Source organism: Aquila chrysaetos, chromosome Z, assembly GCF_900496995.4.
Source record: "Aquila chrysaetos chrysaetos chromosome Z, bAquChr1.4, whole genome shotgun sequence".
Taxonomy (NCBI): Eukaryota; Metazoa; Chordata; class Aves; order Accipitriformes; family Accipitridae; genus Aquila; species Aquila chrysaetos.
Window position 1 is genome coordinate 39,377,773 of NC_044030.1, and position 14,749 is coordinate 39,392,521.

Genomic DNA, 14,749 nt, shown 5'->3' on the forward strand with positions numbered 1-14,749 from the left:
TTAATGTAGCTAATGCCTCCTTCTATTAAGAATTTGGACGCAAATGTATATCCCATCAGAGTGCAATAATTTTCTGCAGACCATGATACAAACATACAAGTTAAACTTGTTATTGTGTGTAAACTATAGGATGCTTTGCAGATACTATGTTAAACATACCCTTATTATAAGTGTACTTAATTTTAAATTTTACACATCACAGAAATAGTTTTGAAAGACTTTTTACAGCTATAGTAATATAATTTGAAACAGTATCTTAATATATCCTTCATTGTTCTAAGAGAATATATTTTACATAAATATTATTAATTTTCCCCCAAATTCCAAGATACGGAAAAACAGCAAGAAATACTCCCAGCTTTTACCCCTGTCTTCATTGCTAAGAGAAATCCTTAAAAATTATGTCTGGTAGAGAAGATGTCTGGTAAGCTTCTGTTTTGTAGTCAAATCTCCTTACTGGAAGTTAAGTTTAGACTGCTAATTAATAACCTAAGTATCCCTGATGATTGTCTCTCGCACAGCCACAGAGACATTAGGTTCATTGCTGTATTTCTTTCAACGTTGCATTACCTCCATTTAGAGGAACTTAAGAGTCCCAGGAACATGGGAAGATGCCATCAGGTAATGACAGCATGCTGCCTTTTCAGGACAAAAATATCATTTGTGTATCCTATTTGCCATGTTAGCTTTAGGATCTGAAATAGACCCTTGCAATGTATTGACATTGGCTGCTTCAGAGATTCCTTGTCCATTTTCTCATGACTTTATAAATCTGCTTTTAAGGAGCTAGGACAATTTTGAGGGCTCCTTTACAAAATACTTCATTTGAGCCCTGTGCTTAATCTGCATTGAGACTCCAGTAGAAGCAGTGTATTCTCAGTAATTCATAACAGTAACAGTGGGAGGAGATTAGAAGATAGAAAATCTGTAAATTCTTGATATAACAATATATGACATTAGTGCCTCCTGCTAGTCAGTTTAATGAATGACATAACAATACAGACTTAAAACTTAGAAATGTACTTTGTTTTCCACTGATGGAGAAATAGGGCAGCCAGACCCTGTTAACACTGAAGTGTGTGTGTGTGAGAGAAACTGAACACATCTTCTTTCTTCAATTAAGGAGAATCCTATGGTTACTCTCTGACATTCAGTTCAGCTAGATGCTACTCCTAGCCTGACCTCTCCTTCTCATAAACTGAAGGCCTTAAAAATATTTGGACTGATAATCAGGGCCTCTTGGAAAAATTCCCATCACCTAAAATTATTTATTTTAGCAAACAGATCCATCTCTCCCTCCAGGCCCTTAAGCACCCACATGCCATGTTAAAGTAGTGTGCAGAGTCCAATTCTTGATGTGCTTTATGCTTAAGTAAAAATTCTGTGTAGTGAGTCCTGCAGTCTCTAGACCTTGATAATCCCTTTAGCAATCTATTAGTCCTTTCTAATATCATCATCCTTGTTTTCTGCATTTCTCAATGATAGTTTATGGTGCCAACAGTAATACAATTTGAGCCTTAACATGGATGTCCTCTGAATAACTAATCACCAGAAATTGACCTTTGAATACTGACATCACTATTGTGTGTGTGAATATATATGTATAAATTATTTAACATGTATGTGTATTTATATATATACACCTACATATACATGTACTATTGTCCTGGTTTCAGCTGGGATAGAGTTAGCTGTCTTCCTGGTAGCTGGTACAGTGCTGTGTTTTGAGTTCAGTATGCGAAGAATGTTGATAACACTGATGTTTTCAGTTGTTGCTAAGTAGTGTTTAGACTGAAGTCAAGGATTTTTCAGCTTCTCATCCCCAGCCAGCAAGAAAGCTGGAGGGACACAAGAAGTTGGCACAGGACACAAGCCAGGGCAGCTGACCCAAACTGGCCAACGGGGTATTCCATACCATGGGACGTCACATCTAGTATAGGAACTGGGAAGTGGGGGCGGGGAATCGCTGCTTGGGGCCTAGCTGGGTGTCGGTCGGCGGGTGGTGAGCAATTGCACTGCGCATCATTTGTACATTCCAATCCTTCCATTATTGCTGTTGTCATTTTATTAGTGTTATCATTATCATTATTAGTTTCTTCTTTTCTGTTCTATTAAACCATTCTTATCTCAACCCATGAGTTTTGCTTCTTTTCCCGATTTTCTCCCCCATCCCAGTGGGTGGGGGATGAGTGAGTGAGCGGCTGCGTGGTGCTTAGTTGCTGGCTGGGGTTAAACCACGACAACTACATAATATACACACACACACACACACATACACTGTAGTGAATACAGCAAGAATACATGATTCTTCATTACTCAGCACTTGTGAGAGGTCATCTTAATTATTGTGTGGCTCCCCAGTAGAAGAAAGGCCTTGAAAACCAAAGCAACTGCAGCATGGGGCCATCAAAATCATTTGAGGGCTGGACCACATTTTATATGAGGGTAGGCTGAGGGTGCTGGGTATGATCAGCCTGGAGAAGTGGGCTGAGGGCAAACCTTTTTGCTTGTCTCTAGCTTTCTAATAGGTGGTTATGAAAAAGAGGGGCCTACCTCTCCTCAGAGGTGTCCTGCATAAGGCTAGAGGCAAGAGGCACAACATAGCATATGCTGCTTAGGTAAGGATTAAAAATTTCACCATAAGGGCGCTAACCACTGCGTTGGGTTGCCCTGATAGAGTCTGAGGAGGTTCTCCAAACTTGATAGAAGCAGCCTCATCTAACTTTGAAGGTGGTCCTGTTTCAAGAAGAAGGGTAAGTCAGCCTGACTTGCAAAAACCTTTTCCAACCTAAATTACTCTGTGATTCTACAATTTGAACTGTTAAACAAAATCCAACACTGAAGAATAGTCATGATGTTAGGTAGCTAACTGGAATTACTGTGAATAAGAGTGTTGTCTCACAAGGTATGAAAGTGACTTGTTTGAAATAAGATGAAGACAATCATTCAACCAATGTGCTTTTATCCCTTTACCCAGTACAATATATTTTTCTATTAACTTGCTTATTAAGATGCTCATAGATAATTTCTGGCTATACCAAGAGCTTTTTTAACCTTAGAAGAAGTTTCTATTATGAACAGTGTAAATTGGTATTTTGTTTCTTTGTCAAAATAATCAGATGGATTTTAGAGAGGTCTTTAAGTGTGATGTTCAAAATAGTACCGGATCACTTGTAATTTTGGTCATATTTCATACATGAATGTTTTACTAAACTGCTGGACTGTGAGTAAATAATTTTACAGTTGAATCTTGAAAGCTGGTACATACACTACAAATCCCAATTTCTGTTTTGGGAGCATAGAAACCATAAATATAGATCCCAAATCTGAAATTGAGCCCAATTGATTAGTTTGCCTTATCTGGAAGAGAGATTTTATTTTCTTGTGCTGTATACCTCATCTGATTCATTATACTGATTTAGACTTATGGAACTCTTGTCTGGCAGGCCAATATGATAGTTACCTAGACTTTTTTGTGAAGTAAAATCTGTAACTGTAGAAGTAGCTAAGGTAAAGGCAAGTAGCCAAAAAAGCAACCTCGGTGCTTGCAAAGAGTTTAAACAATTCAGAGTGCAGGATCTAATAAAATCATTGGCACTCTAAGAAAATCATATTAGAGAAACTAGTATAATCATGAGATGACTACTGATAATCATAAAGAATTTCATGCAAAACCTCTTCAGTGTGCTAAATAAGGCACTATAGAAAGCTTTATGATAAATGTGAAGGAGTTATCCAAAGCTGGGTACATCAGGATCCTTGCACTCCACAGTATTATGTATTTAGAGGAAAAGTGGATAGATCTACATGGACCTGGCCTTAGGCAGCTGAGCTTGACCTGTGGGACCAAGCATGCTAAATCTATATCCAAATCTTATATGTTCATATATAATTAAGTCTGTCCATATGGCAAGTGATATGCTATTCCCTTCCCTCTTTTGTCTTCACAAAATGTTGCTGACAAGTCTTTCTGATGATCTTTTAAAGCTGCAGTGATCAAATATACACAAAGTAATTTAAATAATAAACTTGAGTTGGGGCAAAAGAAATTGGTCTGCAAATTTGGACTCAACAAGGACTTGACTTCTGAGCCTGCTGTACAAATCTGTTTAAGGCACTTGGTAAAGTACATTTCTTGAAGTTTGTAAGCTCAAACAGAGCCCTTACAGTTAAATGTTGTTTACACTGTTTTAGAATACCTAGGAAAGTGTGGTTTGTGGCATATGGGATTACATGCTATCTCCTGGAAAGTCTAGTAGCCACTTGCTGGTGTCCTTTCAAGTTTGCTAGAAACAGATGTGTGGAGAAGAGTATTGCAGGAATCTAGTTAATCCAGAACCAGACTGCAACATCCTGCATGTAAGATGGCAGAATATGAGCACTGAGTCTGCTCACATGTAGGGTGTTGGTTGGTCTTTGCATCCTTCAGACTGCTCTCTTTTATATGTTCCCTTCCTATGCTGGCAGCTGTGGATTTCAGGTAGAGGGATTATGCTGGCCATGCCCTTAGTCACTGCTCCAGGGCAGTGATAGCATGCCAGGAGCCCTTTTTACACTGACCTAATCACATGCTGTGGTTCCTCTGTACAGAGAGAAGTTTTATCCTGGGTGTGTCTAATCTGCCTTTAGAACAACATTTAAGCACTTCAGACATCTCAAGTATTTTGTAGATTGCTTTAACAGGACATTTTTATAAGGAAGTTTTGTTCTCTTACACTCTTTTATTGGAGAAAGGCTACCCTAAATTTTCCCTTGCAACTTGAGTAAAAACAGTATCTTAAAGAGAGGGTGTTTTTTGGTCAAATAACTTTAAAAATGTATTTTATGCTTACAGGCTTCACCCTGGAAGTGAAAGTATTGCCAAAGTGAATAAATTTAGTTTACTGTGTGTGTCCTCCTACCCTGTTTTACATTTTGATTTCTTTGGTCCACTTCCATAAATAGTGACTATTTTTTGAAAGGCTTCTAGAAGAGGAGTCCTATTTTCCCAGATCTTTTACTTATTCTGATGAATATGCCTTGTCATTTATATACTCAAAGCTATGGTGGCTCAAAGAATTTCAGTAAAACTCCAGTGACTAAAAAGATTTTTGTCTAGCATTGCTCAGCTTCTGCTGATAGATACCAATGTTGTCCCTATTTACTATTAGAATATACAGGTAGAATTATTTAAAATTAAGCCTAGCCTTAAGCACTACCAGATACTGGATTAAAAAATGACTAGTTATGCCTTAAAGCGAGAAGAAAAAGAAATAAATTCCAATTTCCCCCAAAATTTCAAACAACCTCCTATTGAACAGCCTCCCTGATCCCCCCAAAGGCTTTTCATATTACAAAAATGTGACAAAAAGGCCTGTTACAGCTATTCAGATTACTTTTTCAGCTGGACAGATTACTTTTTCTTTTTTTAATATCATGGAGGGAAGTATGCTAGGAGACAGTTTTCTGGAAAATGCTCTTAAAGTTGCCTTTCATTAAACAGTTCTATTTGAAAATTATTTTTAATTGCATTAAATATTGCCTGCCAGCCAGTCTGGCTGCAATCCAAGTCTATTTCAATCTCTTTCTCTTTACATTGTATGTGGCTTAAAACCAGAGTGAATTGTGTCTAGTTTCTCCTCAGTTCCCTCAACAATCAAACGCTAAGGTGTTTTTAATATTCCTCCATTTTCTTTGTGAAATAGTGGATCCTTTTCAATGAAAGCAGAACTAATCTATGAGCTTGCATCAGTCTCTTTGCAGCACAGATCATGTTTTTCTAAACCTATACATCCAGCAGGCTTAGAAGGTGTGTTATAAGCCACATTTTCTTCTTGTGGAATTAGCAAATTAGTAAAAGCAACATTTCTGCCGAGAATAAAATTAGTATAATAGCTTGATGGTAAGAAAACTTAATCCTGTCAACTTGAGGTTCATGAATAGTTCACAAGATGCAATTTCATGTTTATCCCATTATTAAAGATAGGAAGTGTCCGTATACCATCCATGCTTTTTAATGACAATTTTCTAGTACTTGTAGAAAAAATACCATGCTGTTACCTCTGCGATGTATTTTTGATCTGTACCTATTTGAATTTTGATACTGAATCTCAAACAGTTGTATACATCCATCTCATAAATTATTTTCTTCTAGGATATCTATGTTGAGTGTTTATTAAAATGTATGAACAGTATTACAAAACCAAGAGAAATAATAAGATTTTTATAACCTCATTACCTGTGAATCTTTTAGAAAGTAGCACAATATTAAATCAGTTGGCTTACAGGAGTTTTGGAGCATTCAAATCTCACAGGTTTAAGTTTTTTAATTGGTGCAAATTACATTAGAAATATCAAGACAAGATGTTGCAGATACTAAGCAACATTGTGTTCTAAACAGATTCAAAGCAGAACAAGAACAACTTGGTCCTACTGGGTACTAGTTTTCCCATGCTCAAACTTAAAGATATGTCCCAATGATCAAGTTTACAAATCTAAAATATTGTCAAGATAATGTCAATATTTTCTCCACTTAAGCCTTTAAGGGCACTTTTATATTCGTTGACAAGTGTCTTATGTTAGTAGTATTGGTGCATTGTGTAAAATGTCAGAAAACAATTTCAATTAAATCACAAAAAATGTGAAGAAGACAAAACCAATAGTAAAGACAACAGTCATCACTGAAAATAAAATAAAATTAACTTATTAAGCATGGCAAAAAGCAGCTTTGAAGGAAACAATATGATAGACAGATTTCATCTTAAACCAAATGGGTTATAAGGTAATGGGGGCAAAAAAGGAAACCATAGTAGTTCACCCACCTTTTTCTTATTATCAGATATATTTATTAATTATGACACATTCAAATGATCCCCCCTTAAAAAACTGCTTATTCCTTATTTTCTAGTAGTCTGTCATTTTTATGCATCCAAATCTCATGTTACTGATTCTCTTCAGATTCCCATGTTACACAGTACACAGATGCCGTAATGCTATTGTGTTTCTAATTACAGAATTCTAGCACAATTGCAGAATAGCACACTAGTTTGTTGAATGAAAAATTAAAAAGAGAAGCTTTAGTTGTGGAGATACATTTGCTCTATAGCTTTACAGTATTATAAACTGGTAGACATCTTTTGTCTTAAGCATCTCTCATTTATGTTGTGCTCATCACTGAGTAATCTTTTGCACGCTCTGAATAATGAGTCACAAAACCCATGCTAAAACAGATTAGAGCCAGAGACAAAACATAGTCATCTGAGAGGCTTCACCTATTTAGTTAAGTTCATAACCTGACCACCCTTAGGAAAATGCTGAAAATATTCCTACATGAGAAAGCTTTCAGATAATTAACAACTTAAATTTATCTTTTGATAAATTGTTCCAAATCCAAACCTAAAATCAGATTTGACCATTTTCAACCTTGCAGGAATATTTGTCTGTACAAAACTTTTCCTTCTGGAAGCAATACAAAACACTGGAGTCTTCTAAGACTGAGTTGTAGCAGTTGAATCCAAGCTTAGTACAGGTCCTGCTCTGTTTATGGTCCCCCATACTGTTCTCAGTTATTATCTGTCAAACATTGGAACGGGCTGCCCAGGGAAGTGGTTGAGTCACCATCCCTGGAGATATTCAAAAAGTGAGTGAACAGGGTACTTCAGGACATGGTTTAGTGGGCTTGGTTAATGGTTGGACTCGATGATCTTGAAGGTCTTTTCCAACCTAAATGATTCTATGATTCTATGATTACTCACCCATTCATTCATCCCTCCTACTATATTAGCATAGACACTAATCCGTATATTTTTGTTTTGCCTGTGTTGTCATCTCCCTAAGGCAGGTTAGAGTGCTAATCCCCAAAGATACTGTCATTCCGAGACAATTTGGCTTCTCTGTTAAATCTTGTTCATCAATTAATAATGCCCTATATGCACTCTCATGTATATACTCCACTGGAGTATTAATGACAGCTTCTATGCAGCTGTGCATAGAAAAATTATGCACTGAATTTTAACCCCTTTTTTGCCACATGAATGTAAATGCTTTTATTTTAATAGTTTCCTTTATTCTTGATGACTTACTGTCTTTCATCTCCCACTTGAGTATTTTATAGCTCAAAATCTGTTCTTTATTTCCTCCCCCCCCCTTGATTTCTTAATGGATTCTGTCTTTAGTCTATCCTATCTATGTTTTAGACTGGGTACAGCTTGATTCTTGGTTTAGGTTGTCCTTTGTCTTCCGAATCTGAAAAAACCCACAATTTTAGAAACTACTTGCAGATGTGCTGTGATCTTGGTGACCTTCTGGGCTAGGTGCAATTGGCATGTGTGTCACGGTCCACTCGGTGGACTCGTGATGGTTCGTTTGCTATGATCTCGAAAGTGCAAAATTAAGGTGACCAACACCAAAGGGGATAGCAGTAATCACACAGTAAAACTTTATTGTATTGCCTGTGAAGAGGCACACGATAGTTAGAGATGGGTGAGAGAAAGGAGAAAAGTAAAGTTAAGTTTAGAGAGAGGAGGAAAAGAGGTTATAGCTACCACCGCTGATCTCAAGACGTCCTAACGGTCCCGGGTCCAGCTAATGCTGCGTCGTCGATCGTCGTGGTCCTTGGTGGGGAAGCTTCAAATTCCCATTGTTCAGAAGTCGTCTTTTATGCTTAGTAACACACCTTGCTCCACCTCTGCCTCAGGAGTCTCCACCCTTCTCAGAATACAATTATCATATCTCCGCCCTTCTCGAGCGAGGCTATCACGCAGGTGCAGGGTCAGTGTCTGAGGCGTGGTAAGTCTTGGAGGCGGGTAGCCTTCGACCAGGAGGTGTGTTTTGGTATTATAATGAAGCAAAGTTCGTCTAGAGTTCATGATTTCTTCATCGATGTTATGGCAACGGTTGCAATCCATCCTTTTTGACAGTAGCTATGCGGTTATCTCTAACGGCTCTAGCCAGGTACCTTCCAGGAGCCTTGTACCGCACATTCTGTCCTTGGGATTGGCTGCTGCGCTCCAAACAGGCCGTTGTCAGGTAATGTACTGTTCATGTTCCTGATGACAATGTTGAGACAATGCTGATTTTCTGACCGACTCTTACACATGTGCCATTCTTAGATTCCTTCTCTGCCCTTCATGCTTCCACACCCAGGCATTCCCATTTTTTCTCTGTTGATACCAATTAAAAAATTTCTGTTACAAAGCCATTATATAGCTTTGCATCAGTCTATATTCATGTCCCTTACTATAGCATCTAACCAGATTTTGAGACACCAAAACAATTATCAATAGTCCAGAGTGAACAATCAAAGGATGAAAATTCAAATGGGAAAGGACCTTCAGTGGCTGTCTAGTCCAGCCCTTTCTCCATGCCTGCCCACCCTGTCTTTCCTAAAGACTCTGTATGTCTCCATTGCAGCACTCCAGCCGTAAGAGTTATTCTACCATGTCTCTGTAATCCCAGTGAGGCTGTAGCTCTGCAGGTGTGCATCAATTTCTAATTCTTCTTGCTCGCAGCCCAGGTTATGTGCATTTGCATATAGATATTTGAGGTAAGCCCCAAGCTGTGCTGCTTTTACAGAGACAGTGTGAGACCCTGCTCTGTCTTGCTGTCCATCAGATGCGTCTGCCCTATTTGTGCCCTCAGTTCTCTTCAGGTTATGGTAATCCTGCCTGGGCATACCTAGTTTAAGACCCTCCTCACCAGGCTGGTAGGTCTGTTTGCAAAGACATTCTTGCCCAGCTTGGTCTAATATATTCTGTACATGGTCAGTAGCCCTCACTCTTCAAAGCATGTCTTGAGGTCATAGAAGCACAAGTCCTCCCTTTGATACGAGCCATGCATGCAGGTGTGACCTGGATAAATTCATTTCTGCTTGAACCTTTCCCGTTTACTGGCAGGATTGAGAAGACAACCACCTGGGCCCCCATGTCTTTCACTCTCGTACCCAGAGTTCTGTAGTTCCTCCTGATATACTTTGGGTTATCCCTAGTGGTATTGTTGGTGTCCATGTGGAAAATCAGTAAGTGGTAACAGTCCAAGGAGCAGATAATCTCTGGCAGCCCCCCTACCACACCCTGGATCTTGACCCCTGGCAAGCAACAAACTTCCTGAGACATCAGGCTGGGTCGACAGATTGATGCCTGAGTCTCTTGCAAGAGGGTCTCCTGTGACTGTTACATGCCTTCTCTCCTTTGTGTGGACCCAAGGTTTGGGCTCAGCTGTCTCTGATGGGTCCCCTCCTGGGTCATGTTTACCCTTATCAGTGCTTGGGGTACTACACATTTGCTGAAACTGCAGCTCTGCAGGTGGAGCAGGAACCTCTCCCTTGTTGCTAGCAGTCACAAACTTCCAGGCTTTTCCACACAAAGAGCAACCCTGCCCTGGCCACTGACCAGAGCCTCCAGCTGCTTCTCTGTCCTTGTATGGCTCAGGCTCTTGTCTTGATTTTCCACAAAGCGCCTGTCAGTCTCCTCTTCATTTTCCCTGGCAGTGCACAACCTGCTTACCTCTCTTTGCAGATCCTTCCATAGTGACCCTGTGCAGACCACAACTCCTGCAGGTGAGGCCACCACAGCTACAGGCCTAGGGAGGGCTCAAGCGCTCGCTGCAGACCTGTCACCAAGGTGGCAGCATTGTCCCTTGGAGCTGTTTGGCTCTTTGCTGCTCTCTGCTCTGCTGATGGTGTCAGCACTTGGTGCTCGCAGGAGTGGTTCAACCCCTGTAATATTTCAGGTCTGTGAGACTGTAACCCCTAAAACAGTAAATGAGAGAAGGAGACACTAAATTTAGGTGTTGTTGAGTGCTTGTGGTAAATGCCAGGCTCTCTGGGCTTTCAGCTCTTCCAGTTTACGGAGTGAGATGATGTTTTTGCATCTCGAGTTATTGCAGAAAGGCACCCGTTTTGTGAAAGCTGAGGTACAATTTTTTTTATTATTATTAATTTTTTTAAGAATAGCTTAATACTTTGATTTAGAGCAGTTTCACTTCTGTTTTGCAACACACTTGTTTTGCTGAAATCAGTACCTGATTACACCTAAGGTAACATCTAGTTTATGTAAAAACTTCTTCATTACTAAATGAAAGTATACAAATGCCACTACCTCCCCTTTCCAGCTCCCTTCCAGCTCACAGCCAAAACCCAGAGTCTTTCTTCTAGGCAGACAACAGTTACGAAAAAGTTGTCCATGGTCACCAAAAAGGTAATATTCAAGATAGTCAGAAAAGCTATGCTTTAGGGGTAAGGAACAAACTTTCTTTTCCAAATTTGCCCAGCCCCAACCTTGCCTATGATTTTTTTTCCAATTATATCAGCTTTGGTCTAGATAAATAAGCACATGGAGTAGAAAAGCTTTCATACCTGCTGTGAACATAATTACAAGGGGCTCATGCAGGTGTAGACGCTTGGCTTAAGAACATTGGATAATCAAGCATGCAATGCTTGGCTATATTATGAAAAGCAGCGACAGGCATGCATTGAAGCATGGTGGGCAAACAAATCCACTGTTAGCCCAACTCAGGATGCCAGATAAAGAAATGCTGTTTTTCTTTCAGAGGTATCACTGAAACCACCTTGTGCATATTCATTCTGCAAGTCTGGTCCTTATACAGGTCTAGCACTAAGACTCTCAAAGCACACACCTTTACCTTCCAGGGACACTTATTTCTTGTCCCAGATGTGACAATAACAGCCTAGACAGGAAGTTATTTTGTGGAAGTTATTCCTTGAAGATGGTGAAAAATAATTCAAAGGGAAAAAGTGGCCATATTTGGTTTTGTCATTGTGTTTTGACCAGCTATCAATCTAAAAGTCCTAAGTGACCTAAAATAACTGCTTTAGTTGTTCACTAAAACCTTAAGTAAGGTATTTTTCCATGTCAAAGCACATTGATTTAAAAATATACTTTAAAATCAACTTTTTAATGTCCTTTGTCCAAGTATACACATTGAAATAGAGATTGCAGTTTAGTTATACAGGTTCAGGAAGTTCAGGCCTCTAAGTTTTCACTAATTACTTAACTTCCACCTATTGTATCTAAAACTTATCTTTAACAATTTTTCAAGTTTGTGAAATTTCAGTATTATCTTTCATGGACACCTCTGTAAAAAGATTGGTGATTTTTTTCTCATTCTCCTCACTCATTTTCATTCCTATTCCCTTTGATTTCAGATTTCCAAAGAACAGAATAAACTCTTGATTCATACCCCAAATCAATAGTTTTGTGGATGAGCAAATGAGAAAAGAAATTTTGGTAGATATCCAGAGACCCAGTTTGATAGAATGACAGAATGAAAGGATTTACTTCCAAAACTAAATCATAGATTCATAGAACCACAGAATGGTTTGGGTTGGAAGGGACCTTTGAAGATCACCTAGTTCAACTCCCCTGCCCTGGGCAGGGACATCTTTCACTAGATCAGGTTGCTGAAAGCCTCATCGAACCTGACCTTGAACTTTTCCAATGATGGGGCACCACAACTTCTCTGGGCAACTTATTCCAGTGTCTCACTACCCTTATTGTAAAAAATGTCTTCCTTATGTCCAATCTAAACCTACCCTTTTCAGTTTAAAACTGTTGCCCCTTGTCCTGTCCCTACAGGCCCTTGTAAAAAGTATTTCTTTCTCTTTATTATAAACCTTCTTTATACATTGAAAGGTTGCAACAATGTCTCCCCAGAGTTTTCTCTTCTCCAGGCTGAACAACCTAAATGCTTGATGTGACTGAGTCATGCGTGTTAGGTGTCCTTTCAAAGTTGGTCCCATATTGGAAATGTTTTTCTCCGTCACTGTTGTCTTGGTTCTGTTTCATGTCGGCACTACCATTTAGGAATCAAATACCTGAAAACTTCTTTCAGAAGTGTACTTCCCTTCTTTAAGTATTGCTACCAGTGTAAATTCTCTTGTAATGGGAGACTCAGGCTGTGCTATAAGCACATTAGCTTTGCAACTTCAGTAAGTGCATAGGATTCTTAGGAATTTTAAATTTCTGTTTGACTTCTGTTACTTAAGTTTTGCAGCAATAGAAATGAGTACAAAAGGTAAAATGCTGATTTATTTCAAGTCTGAAAAATTTCAAGTCTGCTTTGTCAACATATGCTTGCGGAGATCTATTTTCAAGACAGTTTTTTCCCTTCTCTTTTATATGCGTATTCTTTGACTACTGATCTTACTCAAAAAGCAGCAAACTTTAACCTTCAGGTTTCTCCAGTATGGCAACAGATATTTTCCCAACAGCATGTATTCACACAGAGATGCTTGTTTTGAATCACTAACTAGCATTTTCTTGTTTATGGAGACAACAGTTACATGAATAATGAACCTAGCTACTTCTTCACTGGTATTCTTTCCTCTTGACTGCTTCCTGGTGGTTCTAACTGTCCATGCTCACGAATATAGTTTAAATTATTTCCCAACTCTACTTTTGTCACTCTCTTCTACATTAATTATTTTTATCTGGTATTTCCATAAAAAGAAGCCAGATCAATCCCTGAAACATATTGTTTCTCTTCTGATTGAGTTCTGTAAATCAGCGGTGCTGTCCAACCACTGAGCTTGGAATTGAAACTTAGCGGCATCTTGTACATTTCAGCATCTTTTCTTCATTAGGAATATATTAGTATCTTTAGTGACATCCTGCATAATATAAATGCTAGTCTACTAATGCTTTGAACTACATGGTAATAAAATAATTTCATAATTTAGGAAGTGTGTTCTGGAGATGAAGTAATATGCACAAACAATATTCAAATAGGTTTTTGTGGTTTTTGGTGTGGTTTTTTTTTTTTTGGTAATGTATCTTCCTCCACGCACTCCTGACCCTTGTTTGTTTAGACTGTAATTTACTTGATGTAAGAACTTTTCTCTTCTCTATAACCCAGTGTTTATGGACAATGCAGTCCAGTCTTTAGTTATAACACCCTATGACTACTATAATTCAATTACTAACAATAAGTAAAATAATATAACTGTAAAACTGTGCACAAAATAAATACTGGCATTTAATCCAGCATAAGAAGACATTGCTACTTGTGTTGTTACACACAAAATTAAAAATATTTAAAAGAACCATCTTCAAACAGAGGTTTTGGTCACATAATTCCCCTCTATTTTTTCAGCTGTTAAAGTTGACAAGTGGATGGAGCACTTCACTGGTAGATAGTAACTGGTTGAATATTGGCACCCATACTTGAGAATTAGGTCTGTTCAGGTCTGAATTTCCAGGATTCCAAGACATTTTTGCATGGTTCATCTCACACTGTGTATTTTAAATCCAAAATTGTGGATTGTGCCTGTCGCGTCCCAAGGTTGGAGCGACTCAGGTTCGTGGATTTCCTTTGTCATAATTGAGGTGAAACAACACCAGGGGAGTTCAGCAGCAATCAACATTTATTTAACCAAGCTAACATTGACAAGTACAAGTGAACTTATCAATATGAACCTTGCATCATGTCATTAAGCCACCATTTGAAAGGAGAAAGAAGGTATAGAAAAAGAAATGGAAAAAGGAACGTGAAACCCTGTCAGTAAACTGTACAACACATGCTAACCATATGTAAGTCTTACTTATTTGGGGATCTATTCAGAGAAGAAACTAAGAAGAGCCCTCCTGTTGAATCACGAGGTTCAGAGTGGACCTCCTTGCTTTCTAGACTCCTCCTCAAAGAGGAGCTCCTAGATCCACTCCTAGTCCCAGACTTGGTCAATGGTTTATGTTTAAAAGGATGAGGTGTAGGGACTTGGCGGGGGGGGGGGGGGGGGGGGGGGGGGAGAATTGAG